Genomic DNA, 14,443 nt, shown 5'->3' on the forward strand with positions numbered 1-14,443 from the left:
CGGGCTGGGAAGGCGGGGAGTGAGGCAGCCAGCGTCCCTGCGCGTGCGCACGGCGGTGTGTGCACGCGCAGGGACGCTGGCTGCCTCACTCCCCGCCTTCCCCGCCCACGCGCGGGGTCCGGCGGCGGTGGTGGAGGCTGTGGAGAGGCCGGCGCTGGTCCCTGGAGGCCTCCAGAGGCCAGCGCCGGCAGCGGAGAGGCCAGCACTGGTCCCTGGAGGCCTCCAGAGACCAGCGGAGGCAGCGTGGAGAGGCCGGCGCTGGTCCCTGGAGGCCTCCAGAGACCAGCGCCGGCCTCTCCGCCGCCTTCCCGGCCTCCGCAGCCACCGCCAGCCCCGCCAGCAGCCCAGAGGAGAGGCCGCCACCGCCCTGGATCAAGGTAAGCCGAAAGCGGGGGGGGGGCGGCTGGCCTTCCTTCTTTCCTTCCCTCCCTCCTTCCTTCCTCCCTCCTTCCTTTCTTCCTTCCCTCCCTCCCTCCTCCCTTCCTTCCCTCCCTCCTTCCTTCCCTCCCTCCTCCCTTCCTTCCCTCCTTCCTTCCCTCCCCTCCCTCCTTCCTCCCCTCCCTCCTTCCTTCCTTACCTCCCTCTGCGCGGCGCGGCGGCCTCTGCTCCGCTCGCCGTGGCTGCTTTTCCGAGATGGGCTCAGCCTGAGCCCATCTCGGAGAAGCAGCACAGCGAGCAGAGAAGCCCCGAATCTGGGTCCTTCTAGGACCCTGAGCAGCAACGCTGGAGGAGCAGGAGCAGGCCCCGCCCCACCACTCCCTGCAGGGGCAGAGAGGCGGCCTGCGTGGGCCTGCTTCACTTCTCCGCCCAGGCCCCAGCCTGCTTCGCCTTGTCCTTGGGGATGGACAGCTGCAAGCACATCATTGGAAACTTCATGGTGGGTAAGTGGGAGTCATGGGGAGGAGGAGAGGGGTGGATGTTCATCCCTCCGTCCTCCTGTCTTTTTGCTTTGTTTCCATGTCACCCACCCACCCTCTCTCACTCTCTCTCTCTCATAATATTCCTGTCCTTTCTCTCCATTTCTTCCGTCCACTATCTTTGCTTTCTTTGTTTCTTTGTCTACCCTTCCTCCCTCCCTCCCTCCTTCCTTCCTTCCCTCCCTTCCCTCCTCCCTTCCCTCCCTCCTTCCTTCCCTTCCCCTCCCTCCCTCCCTTTCTTCCTTCCTTCCCTCCCTCCCCTCCTCCCTTCCTTCCTTCCTTCCTTCCTTCCTTCCTTCCTTCCTTCCTTCCTTCCTTCCTTCCTTCCTTCCTTCCTTCCTTCTTCCTTCCCTCCCTCCCTCCCTCCTCCCTTCCTTCCCTCCTTCCTTCCTCCCTTCCCCTCCCTCCCTTCCTTTCTTCCTCCCTTCCCTCCCTCCTTCCTTCCTTCCTTCCTTCCCTCCCTCCCTCCTCCCTTCCTGACTGAATGGGCCACTGGCCTGATCCAACAGGGCTTCTCTTATGTTCTTATGTGACACAGAGTGTTGGACTGGATGGGCCATTGGCCTGATCCAACAGGGCTTCTCTTATGTTCTTATGTGACACAGAGTGTTGGACTGGATGGGCCATTGGCCTGATCCAACATGGCTTCTCTTATGTGACGCAGAGTGTTGGGCTGGAGGGGCCATTGGCCTGATCCAACAGGGCTTCTCTTATGTGACACAGAGTGTTGGACTGGATGGGCCACTGGCCTGATCCAACAGGGCTTCTCTTATGTTCTTATGTGACGCAGAATGTTGGACTGGATGGGTCACTGGCCTGATCCAACAGGGCTTCTCTTATGTTCTTATGTGACAATACTGACTTTGGTGGACCCAAGCACTGATTCAGTGTAAGGGAGCTTTGTGTTTGTGACTGGAGTGGACAATACTGACTTTGGTGGACCCAAACACTGATTCAGTGTAAGGGAGCTTTGTGTTTGTGACTGGAGTGGACAATACTGACTTTGGTGGACCCAAGCACTGATTCAGTGTAAGGGAGCTTTGTGTTTGTGACTGGAGTGGACAATACTGACTTTGGTGGACCCAAGCACTGATTCAGTGTAAGGGAGCTTTGTGTTTGTGTCTTCTGGTGCAATTTTGTTCTCAGATCCTTTATTTACTTCATCAGTATATGGGATAAGGCACTTTCTCAACTGTGCTGCATAATGCAGCCTATTTATTTTGTCCTGTTTGCTCTGTTGGCTCTATCTGCGCCACCTTCATCACTTTCGGGGTGTGGATCCCCCAGTGGGGTGGTCTCCCGACTCCCTCCGCCGGCTGTTTCTGATAGCCCTGCGCCCCCTCTTTCATTTGATATGTGTCCCGTGCGGGTGCCACCCTCCTGCCGGGAGATGCCGCAGAATGTGCCCCCTTGAGGCTTATGGCGGCAGGGCTCGGGGGAAGCGAGCTAGACTGCTGTTCTTTTGAGGTGTTATAGAGTGTTTCGAGCCCATCCCTGTGGCATCGGTCCCATTGTTGTGGGGCCCAGGGGGCCGGCGCAGCGGCACGCCGAAGCAGCCTGTCACTAATAACACAGGTCGAGATGCAGGACAGGAACCCGGAAGTGACCGACAGGCTGCTTCAGCGTGCCGCTGCGCCGGCCCCCTGGGCCCCACAACGATGGGACCGATGCCACAGGGACGGGCTCGAAACACTCTATAACCCCTCAAAAGAACAGCAGTCTAGCTCGCTTCCCCCGAGCCCTGCCGCCATAAGCCTCAAGGGGGCTCATTTTGCGGCATCTCCCGGCGGGAGGGTGGCATCCGCACGGGACACATATCAAATGAAAGAGGGGGTGCAGGGCTATCAGAAACAGCCGGCGGAGGGAGTCGGGAGACCACCCCACTGGGGGATCCACACCCCGAAAGTGATGAAGGTGGCGCAGATAGAGCCAACAGAGTAAACAGGACAAAATAAATAGGCTGCATTATGCAGCACAGTTGAGAAAGTGCCTTATCCCATATACTGATGAAGTATATACAGGATTTGAGAACAAAATTGTTTCCGGCGGTGATATTTGGGGGATTTTTGGGGACGTCACAGGAAGTGCTGTGAAGTCACTTCCTGTTTCCGGCAGTGGCATTTGGGGGAAATGATGTCATTTGGGGGAAGTGATGTCACAGGAAGTGATGTCACTTCCCGTTTCCGGCAGGTGACGCGGGGGAAATGATGTCACAGGAAGTGATGTCACTTCCTGTTTCCGGCGGTGGCATGACATCACCGGAAGTGACGTCACTTCCTGTTTCCGGCGGCGCACGCGCAGGGCGCGCACACACCCCTACCTTCCCCCCCCCAAGGTGTCCCTGGCTGGCCTTCAGACATTATGGTCACCCTAGGAGTGATACAGACTGCGTGCCAGCCAGCTTTCCCCATCCTTCTTTGATGTTTCCAAACATCAGAGAGGGACAGGGAAGGGCATCTGGCCAGTGCACAGTCTCAGTATCGCTCCCTGATCGTCCTCCACCCGGAGCGTGGCGCCGCATGCAGCACCGAAGATAAATAGAGAGGGGAGGGGGGAGGGGGCTGTTGGGCCGCCCCTGGAAAACCGGTATTGAAGCTTGCATGGCCTGGTACTGGATCACGACCCTGCAAATGAGAAACACTGTTCTACAGTATAGGCAAATAGAAAACGCTAGCATTAGAATTAGGTTCAAAATCAAGCCTTGAGAACTTGCTTTATTCCCCTGCATTGGGGAAAGCAAAACCTCTTTATGGATGTTCAAAGGGGTATGGTGGCACCACTCATATTCTTGTTGGACCAGATTCCTTCTCTCAGCCCATCAGTGGTTACCTTCCAGGCAAGAAAGACTCATCCTGTTTTGTTGCCCATCTTTGGGTTGTTAGTTGTACGCCAGTGGGGAGGTGTACTTTGGGAATGAAATTCCTCATGTATACTCTTCTGAGGGTGTCATTAGCTCCTGTCTATAGAGTTCATTTGTACAGCTAATGATGGTTTATGTACTGGTTTTGTATTTAGTTAAGGCCCTCCGGCTTGGGCGTCTGCATGCTAGCGTCCATTACCTGTTATTACTCACTTTGTTACCTTATTGGTAAATGCTTTCTCAAGAATGTGTCCTGTGTGTGGAGGCACATCGCACCCGCTTGGAACCAGCAGAATTGACATTGCAAAAAAACACTCAACAAGGGATTGATCAGGTCTCACAAATTGTTTTTATAAGGGAACCCAAACACTTATACAGAATTCACTCTACAAGATGTGATGATGCTCAGATCTTTAAAAAAAAGATTAGACAGATTCCTGGAGTCAACTGGAGACAATAGGCCTATGACTGGCTGTTAGTCATGATACCTGCAGTATGTTGAAATTCTGTGTTCAGAAGGAAGGAGTACCAGTGCACACGAACACATGAAGCTGCTGTATACTGAATCAGACCCTTTGTCTATCAAAGTCAGTATCATCTACCCAGACTGGCAGCAGCTCTCCAATGTCCTAGGCAGAGGTCTTTCTCACATATACTGCATGTTCCTTTTTTAACTAGAGATGCTGGGGACAGAACCTGGGACTTACTACATGCAAAGCAGATGCTCTACCACTGAGCCACAGCCCCTTCCATGTTCAGAATTAGTATGATGCTGAGCACTAGGTCCTGGGGTTAAAAACAACAACAAACAAACAGGGAAAGGACAGGGCTTTCTTTGTAGAAAAAGCTCAGCAGGAACTCATTTGCAAATTAGGCCACACCCCCTGATGTCACTATTGATTCAGTTTTTTGTAGAAAAAGCCCAGCAGGAGCTTATTTGCATGTTAGGCCACATCCCTTGATGCCAAACCAGCTGGAACTGTGTTCCTGTGTGTGCCTGCTCAAAAAAAGGCCTTGGAAAGGATATCAGCATCTCAGTATGCCCTCAGAAAAGCACTACACTCTGAGAATGAGAACTTCCTGGTGGTCTCTGGCCCTCAAGAGATCCTCAACTTCCTGGTGGTCTCTGGCCCTCAAGAGATCAAGAGATCCTCAACTGGTGGAACTCTCTGCCAGAAAATATTAGCACCCTGAGAGAGTTATTACCTTTCCACATGGCAGGCCAGGCAGAGATGTTCCACCAGACATTTGGCTTAGGGCAGCAATGGGACAGCACAAAATCTGGCACTTTCTCACTCACACACACCCTCCATAACCCTCTGCCTAGGAGGCTTATAGAAGCTGATTTTTCCCACCATTTGGAGGTACATGTTCCATTCTTTTATATGTTTTGAGGTTTTTAATGTTGGTTTTAATGTAAACTATTTATTATACCCTTGCAAACTGCCTTGATCCCTGCTTTCAGGGAAGGGAGGCCTAATAAATCCAATTTAATTAAAATATCCCACTAGAGAGTGCCTCGTAAGAAATGTCTAATGGGCTACTATGGGAAATTGAATATTATATTTGATGAAACTTTGGTTTAAACCAGCAGGGCTGTTCTTCTATTTTATTTCCATGCACCAGTCTAAGACCGCCAGTTTAAACCTAAGAGGAAAATGACATTACTGCACTGTGTGAATTCCCTACATGTGCACTACTGACATTTCTCCATAGCCGTATAACCTGTTTTTGCCTGCAAGCTCCACCTACCATGTGGGGTTGCTACTGACAGTCCTAGTTGTCTTCTGCTGTTCTGTGTGGCAGTGTGGGGGAGGCGCCATTATCTGCACTGCTATGTCACTTCTGGGGTTTCCCCCATGTTCCTGGGGAAAATATACTCAGAGGCACTCTATGGGGGAGCATACATAATTTTATTATAATTTTCTATTCTGGAAATGCCCACACCACATATTAGGTACATTTAAAATCTCTTCCACCGGGCTGAGTCAAACCAAAAGAAACCCGTTCTGTTTTGCAGCAGAAGCCGAATTTTCACAGCACTGCTGACATTTATTTCAATCATAAGGCCCCTTCCTTTGCCTCAGAACAGGCCTCCAGACAGTTATTGCTGGCTGACAAAAGTTTGGTGTAGAGAGCCAATTTGGTGTAGTGGTTAAGTGTGCAGACTCTAATCTGCTGGTATGACCTTGGGTCGGTCATAATTCTCTCAGCACTGTTCCTCTCAAGAGCAGTTCTTGGAGAGCGCTTTCATCCCCACCTGCCTCACAAGGTATCTGTTGGGGGGGGGAGGGAAAGGAAATTGTAAGACACTCTGAGACTCCAAGTGAAGGGTGGGGTATAAATCTAATCTCTTCTTGCTTCTCCTTCCTTCCACTTGCCCTCAGAACAATTTATAAAATGTAAAAAGTATAGCTATTGTCAGCGCTTTTTTTGAGCAGGAACGCACAGGATTGCAGTTCTGTCTGGCTTGGTGTCAGGGGTGTAGCCTAATATGCAAATGAGTTCCCACTGGGCTTTCTCTACAAAAAGTCGTGTGAAACAATGGTGATGTCAGGGGGTGTGGCCTAATATGCAAATGAGTTCCTGTTGGGGATTTTTATTTAAAAAGCTCTGGCTATTGTGAAAAATAAAGCATTGAATAAGCATTTGAAAGGCACTTGAAAAACAAAACGAAGAAAAATAGCATTCTTCATCTATCAAATAAGGGATGAACAAGAAATGGCACTCAAAATTATGAGGTGTGATTGTGTTGACTGAGGACTGATGGGAAAATGAGCTCACTCTCAAACAGAAATGCTCACACCCACCTGTTTCCAGTTACATCTGTATGTATCCTATTATTACCTCACGCAAACAAGTGAGCAGCACCAACTTCAGACATTCAACTTCAGACCTTCTTACAAATTAACACCTTCCCATTACATCTATCGGTTTGGATAAACATGCGTGCATCTAAAATAAGTGATTATCCAGCTCTGAGGCTTGGCTTTTTAAAAAAATGTTATTGAGAGAAGTCATTTGATAACAGATAAGAAGCAAATTCATTCCTGTTCTTTGAGAGCATGGATCAGGCTGTGGTTGATGAGGACAGGTGCTGAGTTAAGCTCCAATAAGGGGATTAAAAATAAGTAAGAGGAAACGATGCAAAACAGAATGTGTCTTTCCAGTAAGAATCCTGGGCAGCCCAGGTTTATGAGTCATAAAGAAAAATGGCAAAGACTAGTGTTTTGCAAACTTTTGACCTTCAGGGAACATTTCCCACATCAATTTGATTTCTTTGGAAATCAGCATCTGCTGGAAACCCTCCTCTTTGGGTGTTGCAGATGACACAGAAACATATATTTTGGAGTGCATGTTCTGGTCATGTGGAACACTGGTTCTGCCTATTGGACATTACCACTATTCTAGATTAAGTGATTGTTCAGTCTAGAAAATATACAATATTATCCTGTAACTGTTTATTGCATGTAATAGAATTAGGAAAAGACAAACTGCCTTCCAGAGAAGCCTGGGGGAGGGGCATTATCTAGGGTTACCAAATCCAGGTTGGGAAATTCCTGAAAATGGGGGTGAACCCTGAAGAGGGCAGGATTTGGGGAAAGGAGGGACCTCAGCAGGGTATAATATCAGAGTGCTCACCCTCCAAAGCAGCCATTTTCTTAGGGTTGCCAAGTCCAATTCAAGAAATATCTGGGGACTTTGGGGGTGGAGCCAGGAGACTTTGGGGGTGGAGCCAGGAGACTTGGGGGGTGGAGCCAGGAGCAAGGTTGTGACAAGCATAATTGAACTCCAAAGGGAGTTCTAGCCATCACATTTCAAGTGACAGCACACCTGTTAAATGCCTTCCTTCCATAGGAAATAATGAAGGATAGGGGCACCTTCTTTTGCTCATAGAATTGGACCCCCTGGTCCAATCTTTTTGAAACTTGGGAGGTATTTTGGGGAGAAACACTAAATGCTATACTAAAAGTTTGGTGCCTCTACCTCAAAAAACAGCCCCCCCCAGCCCCTGATACCCACAGATCAATTCCCCATCATTCCCTATGGGAATCATTCATGGAGGTGCATGATGGCCCTGGGGGCGGGGCTTCCCCCGCTGGCCAGCTGGCTGGGGGAGGGGGGAAGCCTGTAAAACTGGGGGATCCCCCTCTGGGACCTGGGGATTGGGAAGCCTACATTTTCTCCAGGGCTGTTGATCTGTGTTATTTAGAGTTCAGTTGTAATTCCAGGAGAGTCCCAGGTCCCACCTGGAGGTTGGCAACCCCAGGCATTACTGACCTTCTCATTGAGGGATTCCTGATAAACTTTGATAAGCCTGACATTCTAACTGCTAGATCACACTGGTACAACCACACTATTCACCATTTATGCTCTACCTTTGCCCCAATGGTGCCAAATGTAACTTACATCATTCTTTTCTTCAGTTTATCCTCACAACAACCCTGTGAGGTAGGTTAGATTGAGTGAGTGTGACTGGCCCAAGGTAATCCAGCAAGCTTCCCCAGCACAGCAGAGATTCAAATCTGGGTCTCCAAGAACATAGTCTTCAGCTGGTTCCTTTAGGAGTCCCTTTGATATCAGAATGGTCTACAAGCAGTTATCAGGGTATGTCATTTAACTTCATGCCATGAAAAACTTCAGCTGCTCATTTCTACCCATCAAACCACTGTTGAAAGGGGACAGGACATTTCTTTTCTGTCCCCTTGGTGGCAACCTTCAGTATGGCATACTGGCAGTCTTTTGTTCCTTTAATGAGTATACCTATATTCTTCTCTCAAGCGATGTTGCAGGGCATAAGGCTAGGGGATAGGATTCAAAATAGTGTTAGGAAAGCTGTGGGGGTGGGAGTGGTCAATGTTTAATTATGAATGTGGGAGATTCCTAAGTCACACCTGCCTACAAGTAACTCTGCAACCTAGAAATTATCACTTAATACCAGGTAGGTTGTTATAATGGTTGTTGTGTACCATAGGGAATGCAAACGGGCAGAGCATGTGCAGTTTCAGCAGCCAGTGAACAAATTATTCAAATATTTAAATTCTGCCAAAGATGTTATTTTGTATGCAGAGAGCGGTGGTGAGGCTTATTTAATTACCGTACTTCATATAAACCCTCCGTTTCTCACCAATGAGGACTCAAAGTTGTTTACAACATATTCCTCTCCTCCATTTTATCTTCACAACAGCATTGTGAGGCAGGTAAGATGGAGAGTGTCTGAGTGGCTCAAAGTTCACCCTACAAGTTTCCATGGCCGAGAGGGAGGATTCAAACGTCAGTCTCTCAGATCCTAATCACTACATCACATTTCCTTAAGACCGCCTGGATATTGTTCCCGCTTTGGTCTTCTCCATTGAAGTACTTTTCCTGCACTCAGCGTTTATGGAGAGTATGATGTCTCTTCAGTCCTTTCACTAATCCTAGATTTTGGGTAAGGTGAGGACAGAAACTTGATAGTGGTTATTCATTGGTGAGTAAAAGACATTCTGCACATGCACAGAAACATATACTCTTCTGCACTGGCAAGCTAAAGCACATGCAAGTAATGGCAAACTCTTCCTTCGCCATCAAATCCATTTCTGGAACTCAACTTCAGCTTCTTTGCCGTGGTATAACCTGTGAATGGGTTAAGAGCCAACACATATAGGTTCTGAACATGTAGCTGGGTTCCTGAATTTCATATAAGCACTTAAAAATCCATCTACTGGGCCTGCATTCACTGGACTAGGCTGTGTTTGTATGTTTACAGTACTAGACAGACAGAGATGTTAAGATGGACAGGTATGCCAGGAGGGCAGGGAGGTAAGGCATTTTACCCTAGGGTTTACCAACAGGCCTGAAGGAACATATCCTGTCCTTTTAATCCAGGTTTAAGGTATGTAAATGACAGTTGAAGCTTTTAATGTCATGAAGGTAAATAACATCCCATGAAGTCTCCATTAAAGGGACAGACTTTTTTCTCTCCAGGGCTGTTGGCAACCCTTTCCTCTCACCATATATTGGCTGAACTGGCCCATAGTTTCATAGAATTATTTCTATATTTCAGGGAAGTCCCACAGTTCTGGTACTTTAGGCCTGTAGCTACAGGGAGCATATGGGGCAATGCTCCCTCAGAAATATGCTGAGCCCTCTTCCTGAATTCTTAGCTTTCATTTTTTTTTAAAGCAAGTCTCTAATCACATTTGTAGAATTATAAGGGGAAAAGTACAAGCAGTTTTTGGCTGGTTTGCCTTTATAGGAATGGTGAAAGGGAACTAGGCTTCCCAACCCTCCCGCCCTGGTGGGGGTCCCCAGGATTTCCACCCTCTTCCCCCGCTCCCCAAAAAATGGAAGCGGGGGGAGGGGGGAAATGGCGCCGGGGAGCATGGCGAGCCGCCCCATCCTGGAGCGGGCGAGGCCGCCGTGCCGCTGCCACCCTCGCCCCCTCCTCACCCACCGCAGCTGCTCCTCCGAGATGGGCCCAGGCTGAGCCCATCTCGGAGGAGCAGCCAAGAGGCGGCAGCAGCGCAGGCAAAACCAGAGAAGTGAAGGGCGGAGGCAGGCCAGGAGCATGGCGAGCCGCGAATCCGGGCCCTTCTAGGACCCGGACTCGCGGCTCGCCACGCCCCCGGCCTGCCTCCACCCCCCCTCCGATTCCACCCCAGAGGCGGAGCAGAGAGGGCGAGGCCGCCGCGCCGCTGCCACCCCCCCCCCCCGCAGCTGCTCCTCCGAGATGGGCTCAGCCTGAGCCCATCTCAAAGGAGCAGCCACGGCGAGCGGAGAAGAGGCGGCAGCTGCGCAGTGGCGTCGCCCGCTCCGAGACGGGGCGGCTCGCCACGCTCCCTGGAGCCGTTTCCCCCCTCCCCCTAGCTCCACCCCAGTGTCTCCTGGCTCCACCCCCAAAGTCCCCAGATATTTCTGGAATTGGACTTGGCAACCCTAAGGGAAACCTGCCAATTGGCTAGAGCTGAGTCAGTTAACCTGTTACTGGTCACATCCATTCTAAGCTGCTGTGCCTCATAAGCTTTTCTCCCTGCGTTCTTTGCTTCTTTTCTTGTTAATGTTCACATTGGACAAAAAACTGGAGTGAGATCTATACCAGGGGTGGCCACATGTGGCTCTTTCGCACATATTGTGTGGCTCTTGAAGGCACCACTGTCCCATCAGCTGGCTTGGAAAAGGTATTTTTCTCTTTAAATCACTTCTCAAAGTCAGGCCAGTCGGCAGCATGGAGAATACATTTAAAGTTCAAGTTGCTTTCTTTCCTCCTCCACCTCCCCTCCATCTATTTGCTTTCCTTCCTTCCTTGCGGCTCTCAAACATCTGATGTTTATTCTGTGTGGCTCTTATGTTTGCAAGTTTGGCTACCCCGATCCATATTTTGAGGTTACCTTCTCTGTTTGCAATGGGAAAGCAGTCTCAGGAATGGGTGTGGGCCATTGGAGGAGGGGTAAGAATCAAAAAACAAATCCCCACAAAGTGGTTGACACAGGAGGTGGAGCCATCCACAGAATCCCCGGAGTGAGGTTATGCATAATTCTTCTACATGTCAAGCAGAAGCTCTGATAGGATTGCCAGCCTCCAGGTGGGACCTGGGGATCCCCTGGAATTACAGCTCATCTACAAACTACAGAGATCAGTTCCTCTGGAGAATATGGATGCTTTGGAGGGTGGGCTCTATGGCATTGTCCCCCACTGAAGTCCCTGCCCTCCCCAGGCTTCATCCCCAAATCCCCAGGAGTTTCCCAGCATGGATCTGGCAATCCTACTCCCTGCTGGTGGCAAGCCACCCTATGTTTAACATCTTACTTTTCAAAATGAATGTACAGTTTTAAAATATTTTCTTGCATATTCACAGTGCTTAACTTCAGTCAATCAATGACTGTACTGTACTGTAGTGGCAGTTGCTCCCAAAGCAACATTTTAAAAAATCCACTCAGGCAATGACAAGCCTTCATGGGCAAAAGCCCCATCTGTCCCTGCTCACATTCTGAAAATACTTAAGAGGGTGCCAGGAAAGGTGTCAGCGGGTGCCATGGCACCCACCGACACCATGTTGGGGACCCCTTAACAATGAATCATAGTATATGAGCAGGGCCGGATTTAGATGAAGAGAAGCCCTAGGCTACTTCACTTGTGAGGCCCTTCCCAATCCCCCTCCCTCACAACTAGAAGAAAATGGAAGTGCTATAAACAAAACTGAGTGAAGTCAAGGATGATGACGGGTATTTAAAATTCTGCAATTCACAATTTCTCCTCTAAAGGACATAATATGTTATTGTTAAATACCATAGTGATTGAAAAAAATGCATACATGTTAAAATTAACATTGAAAATTTTTTGCAATAACTGAACTTTGTAAACCTTTTGTGGAATGAGCATTAATTTTTAGGAAAATGAAGTTGTAATGTTGTTCTTTAAAAAAACAACAACCTTGAGTTTACAAATTATATTGCCTGGGAGGTGTAAATAATATGATCATGATTACCTGACAGTGTGGCACTTTTAGAATCTATTTTATGTTGTCATTAAACAGTCAGTTTTAAAATACATATTAAGAAGTAAACTACAACCATCAAATACGGTAAGACTAAAAATGGTTTTTTATTGCCTTCCTCATAGCAAAATCATCCAAAACTTCTTCAAAATTTGTTTGTCTAAGTTTGTCGCTCTCAATGTACAGAATGCTCAGTGCGGGCAACCTCTCTTAAGACATCATGGCCCTTAATTCAGTTTTAATTTTTTTGAGTCTTGAACAACTCCTCTCTCCCGAGCAGTTAGTGACCATAAAGCTAAGAAATAGCCGCAAGATTACTTCCACCTTAGGAAAGGCCATCTGAATTCTTTCCTTGTATATAATTTGATAAAGGTCTGTATGAGACAGAGAATGCTCTTCTGTAAGCCTCTGTAGTCTCACATACAGGTGAAAGTGCAAAAGTTCATCAATTAGTTTCAGGTCAATATCTTCTGGGTCTGCTTCCATCAACAGTTCAACACCTTGCTGAATTTCTTGCTTAGATGCTGTCAGATTAGCAAGAATAGAAAACAAATTGTGCAACATCACTTTACACAAGTGCATCTAATATAGGAATAAAAGATTTTATCCTAAACTTATCTCTTGAAGAAAGTGCATCTAGAGATCAGGTGCACTTGTGTCATTTCTTTGCTCTTCCTTTACTCTTTGTCGCCTTGTTTTGTAGTTAACATTTGGCAAGGTGGCTTTCGTTTGTTTCTCAAGCTCATCAAAATCTTCTCTAATTTTCCATCAAAAATCCAGACGTGAACTGTACAAACTTGCATAAGAACTCAATAACAGGTCTGATTTCTGAAGGGCTTTGCTGACTTCGTGAAAATGACCTAGCACCCATGTCCAAAAATGCAGCATAAACACAAATCCCAGTTCTTCCATTTTCTGCAAAAGATTGTTAGCTTGAAGCCTGGTCTCTTCATTAACGTCAGAGTACAAATGACTGAGGGCATCAGTGATAGCACTGTAACTCCATAACAGCTTCTGTGGCCTTTGCGTGTGCATCCCACCTAGTGTCTGACAAATATTTAGGCGCTTTAAATTGAGGTGGCAAAAATGGTCATAAAGAACAAGGATGCCACACCTCTTACCTCTCTGCATGTAAATTAGGAAGAGCAGCAGGATGGCAAGGTGAGGCCACTTGGTGGATTTTAAATAAGGTTTCCAGCCTCCTGGTGGGGCCAGGAGTTCTCCTGGAATTACAGCTGATCTCCAGACTACAGAGATCAGTTCCTAAGGGAAAAAATGGCTTCAGAGGGCAAACGCTATGCTGTTTCATAGATTCTGGGTAAAATCCCTCCCCAGATTCCTTCATCTACAAGCCATGCTCCCAGAGCTCCAGGAATCTCCCAAGTTAGAGTTGGCAACCTTAGTGGATATGGTTGCTCCATGGCTCTGAACTGACTGCCGCTCACTCATAGAGCATCTGCTTGACATACAGAATGTACCAGATTCAGTCTCCAGCATCTCTAGTTAAAACCATCAGGTAGGAGGTGAGGTGAAAGCCCTCAGTCTGAGACCCTGGAGAGCCACTGACTTTGGTGGACCAAGGGCTGGTTCAGTATTAGGCAGCTTCAGGCGTTCATGTGACTTGTTCCTCACTAGGGAACACCTGCTGGTATTCTGGTTGTGTTTCTGGGCCCTTACTCTCTTGTTGAGGAACCAATAATGACATAGCTTTGGCTCCCCTTCTTCCTGTCCTGTCACATGATTGTGATGTCACATACCTGTAGATTTGTGAGTTCCATGTTGCTATCTAAAAGTAGGTCCAGCATCTGGACCCTTTGCTAATTTTTGGGCATCAGAACCTTGTGGCTTTCTTCTACAGAAGAAAATCTATGATTCCCCCACAGGCCACAGCCATGCAGTATACTCTGTTTTTATAAGCTTGTTACTTTAAGCACTTTTAAGAATCATAGTTTATTTTTTCATTGTTATTTAACATTGATGTCCTGCCAAGAGTTTCTGCTCAGATACTCTCCATACTTTGTTCTCCCTGCCTTTCTCTCTCTCTTTCTTTTCAAAACAATACTGCAATGCAGGTGTGCAAATGGGTTTAAGACTTGATGCATTCCAGAATTCTGTGCCTACCTGATTTCATCCCAGATAAAGTCCCCACCACCACCAGTGACTGAGGCAAAGCGCATTGTGGGCCTCCTT

This window comes from Heteronotia binoei, chromosome 13 (assembly GCF_032191835.1).
Source record: "Heteronotia binoei isolate CCM8104 ecotype False Entrance Well chromosome 13, APGP_CSIRO_Hbin_v1, whole genome shotgun sequence".
Taxonomy (NCBI): Eukaryota; Metazoa; Chordata; class Lepidosauria; order Squamata; family Gekkonidae; genus Heteronotia; species Heteronotia binoei.